Source organism: Pipistrellus hanaki (genome assembly GCF_964339955.1).
Source record: "Pipistrellus hanaki genome assembly, chromosome: 4".
Classification (NCBI taxonomy): domain Eukaryota; kingdom Metazoa; phylum Chordata; class Mammalia; order Chiroptera; family Vespertilionidae; genus Pipistrellus; species Pipistrellus hanaki.
The window spans coordinates 58,227,565-58,244,091 of NC_140506.1; the positions used below are offsets into that span (position 1 = coordinate 58,227,565).

At 38.4% G+C, this 16,527-nt stretch overlaps 1 long non-coding RNA gene across 1 annotated transcript in view; it reads right to left on the reverse strand.

Moving 5' to 3' along the window:
- Nucleotides 1-7,090: 7,090 nt before the first annotated feature.
- LOC311622107 overlaps nt 7,091-16,527 on the reverse strand; it is a 69,561-nt gene continuing 60,124 nt past the window's right edge. The window contains exon 3 of the long non-coding RNA XR_014794952.1: nt 7,091-7,220. This is a non-coding gene — a long non-coding RNA (uncharacterized lncRNA). The remainder of the gene's footprint in view (nt 7,221-16,527) is intronic.

Consider the following 16,527-nt stretch of genomic DNA (forward strand, 5'->3'; position numbering starts at 1 on the left):
AATTAGCTAGCTAGCTAGCTAACTAGATAGATGATAGATAGATAGATAGATAGAATGATAGATAGATAGATAGATAGATAGATAGAATGATAGATAGATAGATAGATAGATAGATAGATAGATAGACTGCTAGATGATGAAGGAAGGAAGGAAGGAAGGAAGGAAGGAAGGAAGGAAGGAAGGAAGGAAGGAAGGAAGGAAGGAAGGAAGGAAGGAAGGAAGGAAAGAAGGAAGGAAGGAAGGAAGGAAATATAGACAGAAAGAAAGATAGATAGATTCCTAGGACTACCAAGAAGGATAAAGAACCAAGTAGAGAGTTGTACAACTAGAGCCACAATGACAGTAACACCCCAGCAGTAGTCTGCAGCTGCCCCTGTTGGCACTCGAAACTGTATTGTATATGGCATGAGCCAAGCCTGGACCCCAGACACTATCACTCGCCATCACTGCCACTGTTGCCCTGAGAAAGTCCACGTGGCCCTCCAAGACCCAGATGGAGTCTCCCATCCCGGCTTCTTTAAAGCACCAGCTCTTGAATAAAAATCTGCAGTGACTGTATCTGACTATTGGGACATGAACCACATGCCTTGGCATGGTGACTTACAGCTTAGCCTTTAGAGTCAAATTCCTTGGGTTCAAGTCTTGACTCTTCCAATTATTTGCTGTGTGACAACAATCAAGTTACTTTCTCTTGGTGTAAGCTTCAGTTTCCTCAACTATGTCAACTTGATAATAGTACCTACTTTAGAGTTGAGAATTAAATGAGACACTACCAAATGCTTAGAAGTGAAATCTATTCTATATGGAGTTAGGAAAGAGAATATCTAGAGCTTTTGGATTTTATCATGGGAGATGGGCTCAGCTTTCAATCAAGACCCAGAATGTCCAAACCATATGATGGGCAGCCAAAAAAGAATTACTAATGTCTAAAAAAAACAAAACAAAACAAAAACCCTAGTGGAATCTTTTTTTTTTTTTTTTTTTTTAAATAAGTTGAATGATTTGGTTCCCGCTCTTGGAGGTCAGGGTTCCAAGGGATGAAACCCAGAATGGGATAGACAGCAGAGTCTGAGAAAATGTCTGGGTATTTGGGGGGCCCTGGATTGGGGAAGCCTGGCTGCCAGAAATCTCTATGAGGAAAACTCCAGGGGAAAGGCAGGGTGGAGACACCAGGAGGGTGATTTTGTGAGAGACTACGCCTGTTCCTCCCCACCCTGAGATAACATGGCATTCTAGGGCAGCAGTCTTCAAATATTTTTGTTCATATAGCCCCTAGAAGAATTTGCAAACTACCTACATTCCACACATTTTAACATCTAGAATTTTTCTCATAAATTTAAGTAGTTAAAAGAAATCACACCCTTATGATCTGTGAAACCTCAAATTGTCCCTTTGGTGTTTTTATGGTTCAATCCTGAGTAATCCAAGTGAAGTGGAAGGAAAGCAACGATAAAAGGGAGATGGGAAGAGAGAACCCATAGACCAGAGACACATTCTTAATTGGCCAATTTAGAAAAACATATATTTATAAGTTAATGAATGGAAGTTTATTCCTTAAAATTATATCAACTTACTCACTGGAAAAATCTTCATATACCTCCTGGGATGTGTCTGTGTGTCCCAGTTGGAAAAAAAACAACAAAATACAACAAACACCTATTCCAGAGCATATCTAAACTTGGCACTTCACATCATTGTATGCATATTTCCACTATTCATTAATATATATATATATATATATATATATATATATATATATATATATATATAGAGAGAGAGAGAGAGAGAGAGAGAGAGAGAGAGAGAGAGTTTGAGCCCCTCCACAAAAGGAAAAGAATCATTTAGCAAATGGTGCCAATATTTTAGATTATTCATTTATTTCTACTGTCGTTATTAGTAGTTTAAGTTCTTAGGGAGCTTTACAATGACTTTAGTTCTAAATTAACCTTGGGAAAATATTGCACTTAATTGTGAGATGATATTAATATTTTATGAAGTGCTAAGTTACTTAGAGTAAATATATAATTCAAAAAGAGGCAACATTATGATACCAAAGAGTTTTGCCAAAGCATTTCAAACGGGAGCCAATGGATTGGGGAGTCACTGAGTCAGTTCTTCATCTACCCCAGTCAGTGTCTGGGCCTCTGAAGCCAACACCTGCAAACCACCTGTGCAGAGGTGTGGCCTTTCCTTACCACATGCTCTAAGGAGATTGTGCTGGCTACAAATATTAAGCCAGATTTCCACATTATTGTCAAAATGATTTTCAAAAGAAGTCTTGCTTTCTTTCTCTTAACATGTGGGCAACTGACACAGCATTCTATAGGAAATGGGCAATCTCCACAGTGACCTTTACACAGTTTCAGGGCAGGCAAAATCCTTAAGGAACTAATTCTGTGTACTGGAACGCCTATGTTACTCAATTCCTGTGTGACAATGTTTTCCACTCCCAATCATTCACTTGCCCCCTGAATGGCAGGAAACTAAAGCTCTCAGACAGACTTATTTAGTGAGTGAAATGAATGAATGATTAAATAAATGAAACCTATTAAGTGCAAAGAACCTAACCAAATTCCTTTAGACTGAGCAAGTTTAGCTTTCCTCCTAAAATAAGCAGACAATTTTGCTTTTGCCTCTCCCTTCTATTCCCCTGAATTTGTCTTCAGGCAATTATCCAGCAACTATAAAACTTCCATGAAATGACTAAGACAGTAAAGTTGAGATGTGACACATCGCTGGGGAGATAGATTTGGGGGAGCAATGCTGAAATCACCCTGCCTAGCTCTGCAGGTCCCAGGAGCATAGAGAGGGGAGAGCCTTGAGGCCTTTGGCCCTCAATCACCTGCCTCAGGCAGGGCTCTAGTGTAGCAAGCGCACTGAGAGGGCAGAGAGTGAGACACGGAGGGGAAATAAAATCTAAGACAACCAATTTATCACTAGGCCATTTAATATACAGGTCCAGCTCAAGACTTCTTTTTAAATGTTAGGCTCCCATAAGGACAAATTTCAGTCTACATGTTACTAACACCGAAGTAGAAGAAATGCAGTCATTTTACCTTAACCCCAAGCATTATCATAGTTCCCATACAAGTGGTGAGTTTAGTTTAATCTCTAACCCCTCTCTCCCATCAGAGCTTAATATTGCTAAAGACTCATTTAGAGATCACATTTTCTGAAAAATTTTTTTTTCCTGTTTTAACTAGAATGAGTTTTATATCAAGAGCTACTGAGGGGCTCCTGGACTTTTTCTTCTGATTGAAGTATAAGCTTTTATGTTCTACAAAAGAGGTGATGTTGCCCTAGCTGGTTTGGCTCAGTAGATAGAGCATCAGCCTCCAGACCAAAGGTCCTAGGTTCAATTCCAGTCAAGGGCATGTACCTTAGTTACAGGCTCCTCCCTGGCTCGGGCCCTGGCCAAGGTGCATGCAGGAGGCAACCAATTGATGTGTTTCTTTCATTTCAATGTTCCTCTCTATCTTTCCCTCTCTCTTTCACTTTCTTCTAAAAGATCAATGGAAAAATATCCTTGGGTGAGGATTACAAAAAAAATTAAAAATTAAAAAAAAAAAAGGTGATGTTACCCTGCATATAGGGCATGGTCATTGAAAACCATATGGAAGGAGAGTAAGGATCCACACAGTTAGCTACCTGTTTATTGTCAACCCAGGAGCCATTTCTCTCTCTTTCTGGTAAAGGGTACACTAATTTATTTGTGTGTCCATCTTTGGACGGGTGTCCTGATCCCTAGCTCAGGAATGCATTTAAATCTATGGAAGTCATTCATAGCATTTCCACTCTGCTTGCTTGGGATTGGTTTAGTCTTGAATATGTAACACAGTTCTGTTAAGGGAGTCAAGACAGGAAGCCACTGATGGTTGCCAGGGAAGGTTTCCTTACTCATAAATCATGTCATAAGGAAGACACAATCCAAAAGTCTTGCTGGATATTGTTGTGGCTGAACATGCTAGCCAGTATTTGTGCAGTCATTTTGCCGCTATGCTGGGAGCTCACCTGGGCACAAAGTCAAGGTAGCACACATGGTAAAACAGGTAGCAAGCATGGCAGAACTTGGGTCCATGATGATGGTAATAAGATGCTGAATTAAATAATCCAGGCACTGCCCTAGCTTGCTCCTTCTCCTCATCTCATATTTAAACATTTTGAGGTGGCTTTAAAATATATACACAATTCTTTGATTCTCTTCCTTAGAAGAGATGATGACAATTCTCCTCCCTTGAGCGTAAGCTGAACTTAGTGATTCCCTTCTATCAAGTATAATAAAGCAAAAGTGACAGTATACAGCTTCAGAGACAAGGTGTGCAAGGCACAAGGCTTCCTCTTCTCTCACTCACTCAGACCATTCCTGGTGGGTAAGCCAGCTATCATGTCATGAAGCCACCAAAGCAGCCTAAGGAGGCCCAAGTGAGGGACTGAAATCACCTGCCAACAGACAGATAGGTGAGCCACACTGGAAGCAGGCCTTCCACCCCAGTCAGGCCTTAAGATTACTTCAGCCTCTTCCCAAGACTCAGCCAGAGCAATCCGGCTACCTCACTTCTGAATTCCCAATTTGTGGAAACGGTGAGGTGATATATATTTGTGGTTTTACCCGATTACATGTTGGTGAAATTGTTACTCAATAGTAGATAACAAAGATACTTTCTAAGATTTCGTTCTCTAACCTTTTCAGACAAAGGTAGATTAATTGATGAAATGTTCTAAAAAATTGCATCTTAAAACCAGAAAATTGCAGGGTCCTCCATGGGTTCTCTGCATGGGTTCACTTTCCTCCTTCTTTAAAAGAATATATAATGTCATCTGAGACAAATCAATGTCTTTCTCTTGGGACCTTCTGAGAAAGGCATTAACAGTTGCTCCAGGGCTTTACTTTCACAGCCATCTGGTGTGAGCTTAAATCCCTCTGTTTATGATTAAATTAAATTTACCTCATTGTCTCCTTAGAACCAACTAGTGTTTTCCAACATTTCTTACAGGAAAAGTATTCTGAATAATATTAACAAATATTTACCCCAAAAGGGTTGGAGCCAGGGGAGTTAGCGATTAAAATATAGAGAGGGCATATTAAAGACTTTGGAGAAATCTTTCAGAAAAGAAATTTGTTTAATTTTTGTTTAACCCAGAATTTCTCAAATTTAGGGTAACTATGGGCTGTCCTTTTATGCTCTTTCCCTCCAACAAAGAATATCAATGAGCATTTCTTGGGACATAAATGTTATTCAGAACACAGGAAAACATGAGTATGGATGAGAAAGAGCTCATTACAACACACCGAATGAATGCACCAGCTTGAATGATCAAAATAATCCAACACCATACTGAAAATAACATAGCTTTCCTACGGAGATACACCACATCCATTATCTGAGTAATCTAAAGTGTCTGAGTTTAGACTTGGACATACCCAATTACCAACAAAATAGTATCCACACACATTTACTCAAAGAGTTTAGCACTTTTCTCCAAAATCCAAACTTCAGATTAGTATTTTTTTTCTTTACCACCAAAAAATAAAATCCACCCCTGTTCTAAATTTAAATTTTTTTATTTTAATATTTTAGGACAACGTTTCCTCTCAAATATAGGGCACAGGGGGGAAATGTCTTACAGAGATTTCTGAAACCTTGATATCAGGTGTGTAAGATCAGCATGCCCATGCCAGCTAAAAGGTCAAATAATTCACCCACTGTGCAGCGAATTCTGCCAAGAAAGCCAAGCCCTCTTCACTAGCAGTGCCAGTCCCAGATTCTATCCTTGGCTGAGCCCCAAAGCCAAGTGCGCTGAGCCCCACACTCCTGAGTGAGAAGGAAGATCCCTCGCAGCAGTAGATGAGGACTTGCCCTAACCAGACAAGGTCCCGTAAGGTAAATGCTCCTGCCCTGAGGCTGGGCCAAATCTGACATGCCCAGAATACCTCTGACTTCTCCTTAGCATTATAACTTGGAAGGAATGTTTTGCCACTTAAAATCAAACCAAAAGCCCTTTAAGATTTCAGCAGAAATTGGATTGGAAACAAAAATAAGAAGTGGGTGTATGAGGAACCCCAATTTCCCCCACGCCCTCTATCTGATTCCTACAGCTGTCATCATGCCCACTATGCAGGAAGGAAGACTGCTGTTTTTGTGTGTGTGTTTTTTAACTCTGGTTCAAGTGAGGACACAAATGTGTTTTCTTAGTTCCCTTAGTATGAATGAGATATGCTGTCACTTAAGAAAGTATTTGGTATCTGAAAAAGGAGCCCCCAAAAGAAAAGAAATGGAATAATTATGAAGCAATCTTTGAGTGGTCAGGTTTCAAAAGGACAGGACTTTGCTGCTACAACAAAACACCTTGCCCTAATGGTTGGTAAATCTGTTTGGACTCCTTCCTGGCTTCTTCTACTAGTTAACCCATTAACTGCTTAACCCATTTCCTATAATCCTTTATTGATAGAGAATATTGCCACCTGGGCCAAGTTCAGAATGATTACATTCCTTTTTACCCAAACCCATCACCTCCCCTCCCGTAATTGTTCAAATTTCATTTTTTTTTCTCTCTCCAATGTTAGTGACTCTCACCCACAACTTTTCTAACATCTCATATCCAATTGACCAGCAAACCCATGAAGGGTATTGCCCAGTCCCAGAACTTCTATAAAATGAAGGGCACTGGTACCATCCTTTTTGCTTTGCTTGAGGGAAAGACAGGTATTACCTGATAGGCAGCACTCATAAAGCTACTAATCTAGAAGCTACTGAGGGCACAGATTGTCTCAGAAACCAGAGAGGGTCCATTGAATAGAGCCACACAGGACCTGAAAAGACAGAGTCTGCCTCAGCCTGTTTTCCCCCTGAGCCCAACATGAGCAGCTCAGAGACTTCTTGACTCTCAGAAGCCCACATTGTCTACTGCTTTAAGCAATGCATTGTGAGGCCCAACAGGGTAATCCCAGGTGACAAGTTCTGCCAGCACAGTGGCTGAGCAACCTAGAGACAACAGGACTGACCTGGAAAAACGAAATCTGAGAAAACAAGAACCCCAGATGATGAAGGCTATAACTTCAGCCAGACTTACCTACTCCGCTAGGTAAGGAGAGGCTGCAGAATATGCCACCTACATGGTCACACTTTGCCTGCGGGGATTACCATCCTGGAGGAACACATTCTGGGCAGAGACCCAAATCTCGGTGAGGTGGGCAGGTAGGATGAACATGAGAGGGCAACCTAGAAAAGAAAGAGTACCTTTGTAGGATTTATTTTGTAGTTTTAGTATTCATTTTTCCAGAAGAGAACCGTAGATGTACTAACAGATCATATTCCCCCAATATTTCCCCACTTGCCCCTTCCCTAACTTGCACTCACCATAGCCAGACTATAGCTCATGCCTGAAAGAAACTTATCTAACACACATCTTTTCCCCCACAGGTCTTTTTGCACACAGGAACACTGGTCAACACTTCAGCACTATACTTGGAAACCATTTCTAACAGTGAAATCACCAATGAAAGGCACAAAAATGTGGAAAATGTGCACTAAATAGATCATGAAAAGGACACTTGTTTACAGCATGAGACTGAGACAAGAAGGCAGAACGTTGCCTCACTCGACCTCAGCTGGGAACTTTTCTACACTCTGCACTTGCCCGCTAACAACCACAAAAGTGCTGTGAGAATTGATTTTGGGCTACAAGTAAAATTTTTAGCAAGTAGGCAAATTCACAAAAACCAAATCCACAAATAATGAGGATCAACTGTATCAGCCAGGGAAAATAGTGATTACTGTAAAATATCTTCAAAAGGTAATTGATGCTTTGGTTATGATCTTCATGCCTCTGTAAGGAATGAGAGTTCCTTATATTTTTCCTACTCCATGATTCCAAAGGGAACAGGGCCAAAATCTCTGTCCCTTTAGCCCAACATTTTGTAGGAGAGCAAAACCAATTTTTACTTTTTTGCTTTTAGGATAGGAGTAACTGTCTCAGAGATCAATTCCATAAAGCATTATCTGAGACTCATACAAATAATTACATTAACTTAGCTTCAAGAAAGACATTTTCTCTATTTTTCTTATGGTAATCATCTGAGAATTGCTATTTTAATCATTTTAATTCTGTTCCTGACCAGAAAATATTTAATATCATTTAATATTTGAGAATGACACCAAATAACAATAAAATAGAAATTATTCATATTCACTTTGACTGTGGGTACTCTAAACTTTCTCACTTAGTAAACTCTCATGAGATGTGCATTCCTGTTTAAGTGAGAGTCATGGTTACATGGAATGGAGTCATCCCTGGTATCGGCGAAAAACAGACTATAAAATAGGCTCTGTTGTTCTGGTGTTTCGGCTGCATGTTACTACATCTGCATTTTATTGCATTGCAGGTGTCTTTTATTTATTGTGAAGTAGTTTGTACTATCAAATAACAGCAAGTATGCACTTCCAGCTTTTACCCAGCTCTGACAATTGGTTCCCCTTTTCCACCTTCACTTTATGCCCTGTTGACTTAAATGCCACGTTAATAAAGCTCCTTGCTATTAATTTCTTTTCAGTAATAATAATAGATAACATTTTTAGCATATACTATATGTCAGTTATGTTTTCTTTTGTGAAATCTCTACTCCCTCATACATTCTCTTCCCTAATTTCATGAGAACATATTGTCCTGATTTTGCTTGCATCCTCTACCTTCCTTTTAAACACTGGGTTTTCTGGGCATTCTTTTCCAGTCCTTTCTCACTCTACATACTACACCTGGGTAGTGAAGATATGCATATCTTGAATCACAACCTATATGTTTATTAATCTCAAAGCCATACCTCCACCTTGAACTTCTCCCCACAGCTCTAAAACCTATATATGTTCACTGATCATCTCGATTTAGATGTCCCATTGTACCACAAAGCAAGAACTCTTCCTTGTCAGTTGGACAACATCCTAATTGCTCTTCATGTATATATTATTTTCTTTCTTCATTTGTTAAGTACCTCTACTTTAAAAATCATCCTATTGTACAACTATTATCATACTATTCATTTCTAAATTTAAAATAAAACTTTAGGGTATAGATGATAAAGTTTAACACTATTATCCTAGCTTTCAAGGCCTTTTATGATATAACTCTATTTGTTATAGTTTCTTATGAAAGACCTTTAAAGGAAGGGGAAAAAAGAGGGAAAAAAAGGATAAAAATCAAAGGAAGGAAAGGAAAATGAAAATGAAAGAACTGAAAGAAGAGAAGAAAATGAACAAACAAAAAAAATCTCAAAGTAAATTAGCCACAAAAATAAAATTGTTCACATATATTTAGATATGTAAGAGCTGAATCTGACTTCAGGATAGTTGTATCTGGGGTCATACCTATTATCATTAGGACACTGTGTCTCTCTTTTCACAGCCCTATTTTCCTCAGTATCTGCTTTATTCTCAGTCAAGTCTCTGTTAAAAGATGGAAAAGATCTAAACCAGTTTAGCAATCTCCTTTAGATAGTATCCATGAATTTCTCTTATTAACTTTGATTGGTTCATCTTGTTCCTAACTCTAAACCAATAACTGTGGTCAAGGACAAATGGGACACTCATAAAACAGATTTAAGATACATCCTCTCCCCTAGAGCTAGATAGTGTGAGCCCCACCTGAATCAAATAGAAGAGAGAATGAAGAAGAGACTATCCAAAGAGATTCTCATATGACATAACACAAACTTATGTAAGAAGAACTAAATTTGTAATAGCTTGTGACCAGAATAATCTACCAATCTGGAATTGCTGATTCTGGTAATTATCCATTGGTGAGATCTTGTCAAATTTAATTCACTTTCCTTTATGCTTTTCTTTCACAAGAAAATGGGCACAGAATTTATATCGCCAGCTGCTCCCCCCCCCCAAAACACACACACACACACACACACACACACACACACACAACAACAACAACAAAAAACCAGATCCTTAAATGAGCAAAGTACTACCAACATCAGAAATGGCAAATGTTTATAGAGTTAACCATGAGTCTCATTGAAGTTCTTCAAAACATTAATTTATATATGTACAGAGCTTTGGATTTTAAAGCAAGTTCATATTGTCTCGTTTGATCTGAATAACAGCATCAAGAAATACATAGTTTTCATTTAACATATAAAGCAGGCCATAGTGAAAGATAGTCCCTTAAAAAGTTCTCAGTTTTCACAGAGAATTGGTCATTTTCTCCCCTCCTACTCTCATTCTTTCCAGTCAAGTCCCTTGTGAAAAAGGCACATTGCCTCTATCGGGGCATTTCTTTAAGGGGCTGACATCTGTCCAGAGAACAGTGTTTTGCCTGTTTACTCTCCTTCCCAACTAAAAAAAAATAAATTCCCATTCATCCCACCTCAACCCCAAGAATAGCCACAACTTCCTCCAAAATTATCTCTGCTTCTCATTCCAGCCACAGAGCTAGACTTTTATGGTCAACCAGTTGGGAAATCAAAGCCAAAACCAACCTAAAATAAAATTTCTTGTAACAAGAAAAAGAAAATGCTAGTCTCCTCACTATTATTCCAATTTTTTTCTACAACATAATTTAGCTAATAAACTTTCATTCTTCTGGGGGCAGTTGCTATTTGTAAGATTCAGAAGCACGGTTTATAGTTTAAATGTCCTTTATAAAAATAGTTTTGAAATTTTAAAAGACATAATTTAAAAAAACAACAACATAGCTATGGAAGTCTCTATTAATGTATTCCCTCTCCCACAATATTGCATAGTGTCTGCACACAGTAGCTATCTAAAACTGCTTGCTTAAAATTAATTAAAACATTGCTGTTGGAGGTCCTAAATGCTAAGTTTGTTAGAGAAAAACTTCTTGAGTACAAATCTCATTAATTCAGATTCTGTGATCTTTCAATTAAGAAATGAACTAAATTGTCTACCTTAGTAATTGTAATAAAAATGCAATTTAGTAAGTCATAGGTGGTATTGAACTACATATAATATAGAAATATCTATCAACTTTGAGAAAGAGTGTTTAGTTTTATCATTTACATACCAATTATAAAATGTCATTATAGAACTGCATTAAATTCTTTAAACATCAAAGTGACATTTGTTGGAAAAACACATTTGTTAGTCCCAAATTTTAAAAAGATGAAGATAAATTTCTTTTGAGAGAGGTAGGAGACTACTCTTCCTTATAAATCCAAAAATATTCAATTTCCCACAAAAGCCCCAATCTAATAATTTTATCTTTCCTGTAATGCTATTTCCCTAGTGGGAAGATCAGGTCAATGTGTTCCACATTTGTTGGACCACTTTGTATTTTGGATCAGAAATGTATGACAGTGAACAACTGTGGAGAAAATAGAATGCAATGTGCTGCGTAAATGCTGGCCAATTCACACTGAAATGAGTTCTCACTATTTTAGAACAACCAATGCAAACTATATGCTTATAGTCTTTGTTGTCACTCTGCCCTTATAGTCTACATATGAGAGAGATGCTCTGATGGTATTTGCTTGTATGCCAACTATCAGTCAGCTAGAATCTTTGTCCTGAATATTTCACTTCTATCAAGTTCAAAGACCATTCGTCTTATATGCCCAATAGAGACACAAACAAGAGTCCTTCCCAGACAGCTGTGCTAAAGCACCATGCAAAAATGAGTGGTAGTCCAAGGCATGTCTTCATGGACAAAATTCCTTAACATTAAAACAAACCCAACACCTCTCTCTTGCCCTGTCAGTCTGTCATCATTCCAAAGCATGGGACAGCTCACTGCAAGTGGACGATATGTTCCCAGCTGCAGCTGACTCATATCATGACTGTTGAATCCAAGTCAGCATCTTTCCAGTGTGAGAAAAATGTGAACTTAATCAATTCCCCATGTGGAAGGCATTTTCAATTTCTCCTATCCTCCCTGGAGAACTAGAAAGTCACCTAACTTGGAGACTTGGTGATCTAAACTCATCCAGCTAAGATGTGAAATAAAGGACAAAAATTGTTGCCAAATCTCTTACTAGACTGTTCAAAGAGATTAAAATAGAACAGAGAATCACTTAGAAACCATGGAATCTGGACAAGAAACTGGAGTAATGGTAAAGTATCTAAAGACAAATAAATGAAAACAAACCAAAATCCTGATAACCCTTTCTCCCTTCAACCAGCTATTTTCCATAGCAACCTATCACAAATCAGTGTTGCTGGAAGATCAAGGCCAAATGTAAAGCATTTTCATTATCCAGCACAAGTGTTCTCATGTGAAATGCGCTATCAAACAGGTCCCATTATGAAGCATGTGGGCCACATCACTGAATGAGGCAGCAAGAATCAAGGTAATTGTGTATCAATAAGAGGTCGAGACCTAAAACCAACACAAAGGCTTTCAAAATTAAAAACCTTAGGAATTTTTTAAATTTGAGTCATGCAAAAAGGTTTAGGATACAGTATAATGAGCTCTCCTTTAGCCAATATTTGTTCATTCTCCATGAGCTTAAGAAACAAAATATTAAATTGCAATTAAATTGCACCCCTCCCTGACCACTATCCTTACACTCTGCCAGGGGTTATTACCATCCTAAATCTGGTGTTTCTTTCTCATAAATGTCTTTATACTTCTACTACATGTGTCAATATCTCAAAGCAATATGTATAATTGTTTTGTATATTTTGAAACTATTAATAAATTGTATTATATTGAATGTATTATTCTTGCTTGAACATTACACTTGTGAGACTTAAACAAAATAAAGAGTATTCTTGTTTATTCATTTATTCTGCTATAATATTATATTGCACATATATATAACAATTCATTCTTCTACTGATGGATTTTCAGTTGTTCCTAATTTTTTTAATGCCAGTGATGCTGTTATGAACATACTTGTACATGTATCTTTGTGTATAAGACTGAGTGTTTCTTTAGGGTAGGAGTTAGCAAACTGTACCTATTGGCCCAATCTGGCCTGCCATCTGTTCTTGTAAAAAAGCTTTATCAGAACACAGCCATGCTCATTGTCTATGGTTGCTTTCCCACTGCAGTGGCAGGGTTCAGTAGTTGTGACAGAAAATGTATAATGTGTAAAGCTGGAAACATTTATTATTTGGCCTTTTTCATTTTCTGAAACTTTTTTCAGTTGGCTAACCCCTACTTTGAGGTTTAAATTTAGCAATGACATGTATAGGTCAAATGCTATGAGTTGCCAAACGTTGCCAATGCTCTCCAAAGTAATGTACTAATTTAGATGCCTTCAATAATATAAAAATATCCTCACTCTCATTGTTCTTCATCCTCACCAACCTTTGAAATCTCAAAGTTTTTCAAATTATGTCCAATTAGTTTGTGGTTCCATTTCAAATATCATGCCATTGTTATAATGATTCATATCTGTATTTGTGAGGTATAATAATTCATATCTGTATTTGGGAGGTATACCATGTGTTTCAGGGTAATAATTGAAATGGTGGAGCAATGGCGTACTCTATCCCAAGCTCAGAATGAGGCAGAAAAGTTCCAAAGGACATCTCCCTGTTTGGTTCCATGTAGAGCTCTCCTTCCCACACCCGACATCCCATTCTCTTTCACTATACCTCTACCCCAGCACACTATCTGTAAGGATCTGTTGGTCCAAATCACATGTACCAAGTTATTCTATAGCTCTTAATTAGCTACCTGTTGAATACAATTTCCCACTCCTTTCCTTCACAGACCAATTGTGCCACCCGATTGTACTCCTAAACTAGAAGCTTTTATTGAGTACAGAGAAGAGAAAAGAGAAGTCCTTGTTTTCAGTATATATCACCTGGTCTTCATGTTGTATAACTAAAGGCAGCTATACCACCTACACAGAAGGCCTGCCAGCAAGGTAGGAGCAAGGAGATGGTGAGAGAATGATTTATCTGTGCCTTTGGCTGCTCTGAGGGTGTTGCCTCCTGTCTAGCTATCTGGTTTTGGTCATGCTTTTTAATGGAAGGAAATCATCCTTATTTGTTTTTATCTTCCCAGGGCCTGTGATATTATTCTGGAACATGAGTATTGATTATTTTATTTAGTTAGTTGGATATAGTAAAGGAAGTTCTCTTCCTTTATAACTTGGGTAGGCAAATAAAGCAAGAAGGTAGCAGAAGATGGTCAAGAAGAATTTCCTATGTGGCAGTTGCTGAAACATACCCAAGAGCACTGAAATCACTGAATTGCATCTTGATTTCTTAGTAAAAAGTGTTGATCTAAGTGAATTTAAGGAGGGGAGAAAGGAATGAAAAAGAAGAGGGAAAAATCATTTGAGGGAAGGAAGAGAGGAAATCATGATGAAAGAAGAGAAAGTCAGCATGAAGAGAAATGAAGAAGAAGGCTATTTAATATAAGATAAATAACAATTAGCCTAATCTCAGCCACAGTGAAGTACACATTAGGCTATCATAAAACAGGTACATGTGTTGATACTTAGAGGACAGGAGTCAAAGACTTCCCACCCTGGTGGTGAACGATTCAGGGCAGCAGAGCTCAAAGTCCTGTCAAGTACCAACTTCATAGACAGGCAATGTGCAAGCAGGTGCTGGTGTGTGGGAGGCCGCTGTACCATACACATGCATGGCCATTGCCAGGACATACTTTGGGATTGATTTAACCAGTTTCCTTTTGAACACTCCGTGCATGGGTACAGAATCATCTGGTCAGTAGTTTTGTTCCCAAAGATTTTCTCCTGTATTACTGGCAACCTCCTCTATTATTGTCTTTTTCTCTGTTGCACTAGTTGTCTTCCAACTGTTTCTGGCTTTTAAGCTTTGGCTGAGTGTGTTTTCATTCTCCAAGTGTCATGTGCCCCACAAGTATTTATTAAGGGCCAAATCAACTAATGAGCTTAATGTACTGAGAACACAAAAATTTAAAAACACATGGCCCTTGCTCTTAAAAACCTTACAGACACTTACATTAGAGTAGAAAGGAGGCAGACGTGTCTAGCCTGGGGAGCAGAGAGCAATGAACTCCTGCTGAGGGAGTCGAGGAATATGTTTCATAAGATTTGAGCTCAGTTTTGAAGAATAAGAGTGAAAAGGGAGGATAGTCTAGGTAAAAGGACCAACATATGCAAAGGCACAACAATGTGGAAACACATGGCACCATTAAGGGAAATATTTTGAAATAATCACTCCCCGGGGGTGGAAAGTTCCAGCCTCTCGTTCTTAAAGTACAAGCACCTGTGGAAGTAGCAGCACATTTAGGATGGATCAGGGCCAGAGAATGAGATATACACCAGCTAAGGGATTATGAAATTATTCTCAAGGGCCCCACACATTTCTGTAACTTGAATTTAACTCAAGTGAATTAACATCTAACTTTCAGCTAGGCACATAATTAAGTCTCTCATGACATTTTTTGGCCAAGATGGGAAAATATGGGTTCTATTGAGGCACAGTTGATATATCATGTGATTATCTTCAGATATTGGAAGAACTGCTAGGTGGAAGGGGGAATTCACATTTCCTAGATCCAGAGGAAGAGTGAGGATTAATAAGTCATTGTTACAGGGATGCAGATTACTGATCTGGGTCAGAAAAAAAAGAAATATAAACAACTTATCTATATGTCAAAGCGTCCATTGCTAGATTGGAGAATAATATTTTCTCCTTAGCTCACAAATATAAATATTTGGGTGGTGAAAGGGAGAAAAAAAAATAGAGGGATGAGGAAGGTAAAGAGCAGGAATGCAAAGTAAGAAATAAATTGTGTAAAATGGAATGTGAAAGGTTTCCTTCATGTTACAGGGAGGCTATAAGCAGTTAAATGCTTCCAGGGTTTGCATAGATCTAGAAGCTGGCCCCCAGATGGTCTGGGGGCCGTGGCCTCAGACCATGCTAAACCCACTTCCTGCCTAGAGCAGAAAGAAGGCAAGAATATGATGTAAAATATCTTTTTGAAAACTACATTTTGGTGAATATTGGTAATCATACAAAAGCTTGACTAAGTACAAACTGTAGGTGATATAAGGATTAACTTAGGATCAGATGCAGATTAGAGTTATTTTAAGAAGAGTATGTGTACTCATCTCCTCAGGCTGTCATAACAAAATAGAAACCTAGCTTCTCACAATCCTAGAGGCTGGAAGTCCAAGATCAAACTATCAACAAGCTGGTTTCTTGCCTTTCCCTTCAACTCGCAGATGACTGTGCTTTTTTTTCCTGCTTGTGCTCACATCATTGTATCTCTTCCTCATAAAGAGACACCAGTCCTACTGGCTTAGGGTCCTACCCAGTTCATTTGAATTTTCTCCATAAAGGCCCCTCTCCCAATATAGTTCATTTGAATTTTCTCCATAAAGGCCCATCTCCCAATATAATCATGGGTCAGGGGCTTCAATGTAAGAATTTTGTGGGAATAGAATTCAATCCATAACAGCACGTAAAACTGAGAGAGGCAGGCCCAGATGAAAGACAGTTGTGCCTGCATTAATATTCCAAAGATTCATTTCAGCTTCAACCTTGCATGCCCTGTGGCATCTTGCTGACCCCTGACACCCTATTTTTGCCTTATAAAACTTGCTAAAATAACTGCATT